The 2011-nt window shown below is 37.6% G+C and overlaps 1 protein-coding gene across 1 annotated transcript in view; it reads left to right on the forward strand.

The window, feature by feature from the left end:
• Positions 1–2011, forward strand: part of LOC108378851 (serine/threonine-protein kinase MARK2-like) — a 404011-nt gene that overhangs the window by 318990 nt on the left and 83010 nt on the right. The window lies entirely within an intron of this gene.

Below are 2011 nucleotides of genomic sequence, written 5' to 3' on the forward strand. Positions count from 1 at the left end.
AGTTCCGTTGGCAACCTGCGGCCTGCTTTTGGACAGATGGGCTCATGGTCGGCTCAGCGAGCGCTGGGAAAAAACCCCGACTTGCAGAGTTGCAAGGTCCTTCTGGCCGGTTGTGGACCGCGGGCGGTCAAGGGAACTGCTGCAGCTGGCTAAGCGTCAGCTCTCGATTTTCACAGGTGTACTGACCGGACACTGTCCAATGGGAACCCACGCGGTGCGACTCAATATCGTCACGGATCCCTACTGCCGCAGTTGCCTGGAAGACGAGGTGGAATCATCTCAGCACTTCCTACTCAACTGCCCGGCATTCGCTAGATTACGGTTTAAGCATCTCGGTGCGCATTTCATCGACACTCCCGAGGGACTCTCCGGAGTGGACATCAGCTGTTTGAAGAACTTCATTATGAGCACCCAGCGCTTCTCGTAATTTTTACGAAGTTACCGTTCCTATGTAATGTGGTATCACAATGGACTATCAAATGTCTAAGTGAGTCCCCTTTGCGGGTCTGCCACCTTAACCTAACCTAACCTATGCAGTACGCAATTAATTTACTTTTATTTCTCATTTCCAAATGACGCCTTCGCATTTTCATTTGACGCTTGCTCATTTATAATTGACTATTCTCAATTATAACTGACGCTTTAGCATTTTCAATTTGACGATTTCTCATTTATAATTGACTAATCTCATTTAGTTACAATTGACGCTTTCTCATTTACAATTGACGCTTTCTCATTTACAATTGACTATCCTCAATTACAACTGACGCGTTCGCATTTTCATTTGACGCTTTCTCATTTACAATTGACTAATCTCATTTACAATTGACGCTTTCTCATCTACAATTGACTATTCTCATTTCCAAATGACGCTTTCGCATTTTCATTTGACGCTTTCCCATTTACAATTGACTAATCTGATTTCCAAACGACGCTTTCGCATTTACAACTGGAAATGGTGTAGTTCATCATGACCTTCTTGAATCTGTTTAAACCATTACGGTATGTCTCGGATCAATGTATGTAGCTCGATAGAGAACACTCTTCGGTTTTCTTTTCGCCGGGAAGTCTCAGTTGTTTTACACTGGCGGAAGAACTACTTTACGATTAAAAAGTATATAAATCAAGTATGTTAAAAATATGCATATATATAAATTACTTGGATATTTCATTAATAAAGTGCCGCGTTTAGCGCCATATTCCCCCATGCTAAACCCCATTGAAATAATCTGGGGAAAAATCAAAATGCATGTAAAGGGGCACATCTCAAACCCAGTCATAAATGGGCCAAACCTTGTTGAACAACGGCTGCAATATTTGGAGAAGTTGGTGGAGGAGACTGCGCGAGAGAATTTCAGCACGCAACATCTTTCCATGAAAATGCTTTATCTTTACAAGATATGCAAGTTGACACATAATAAACTTGCATTTTTAATAACATCTAAATAATTTCGGAATAAAAACGAGTTTCTCATTTCCAAATGACGCTTTCGAATTTTCATTTGACGCTTTCTCATTTACAATTTACTATTCTCATTTTCAATTGACGCTTTCTCATTTACAATTGACTATTCTCAATTCCAAAAGACGATTTCGCATTTTCATTTGACGCTTTCTCATTTACAATTGACTACTCTAAATTACAAATGACGCTTTCTCATTTACTATTGACCTTTTCTCATTTACAATTGACTATTCTCAATTTCAAATGACGATATCGCATTTACAATTGACTATTCTCATTTCCAAATGACGCTTTCGCAATTTCATTTGACGCTTTCTCATTTACAACTGGAAATGGTGTAGTACATTTGACTACAGGGAAGTGACGAGAAAAAAATATATGCGGACACTTATATATGTATCTATGCACATATGTATCTATGCACATACGTATCTATGCACACACATACATATGTTTTTTTTTTTTTTTTTTTTTTTTTTTTTTTTTTTTTTTTTTTTTTTTTTTTTTTTTTTTTTTTTTTTTTTTTTTTTTTTTTTTTTTTTTTTT

This window comes from Rhagoletis zephyria, unplaced genomic scaffold (assembly GCF_001687245.7).
Source record: "Rhagoletis zephyria isolate East Lansing unplaced genomic scaffold, Rhagoletis_zephyria_1.1 Rzeph_scaffold_00120, whole genome shotgun sequence".
In the NCBI taxonomy this organism is placed as follows: Eukaryota; Metazoa; Arthropoda; class Insecta; order Diptera; family Tephritidae; genus Rhagoletis; species Rhagoletis zephyria.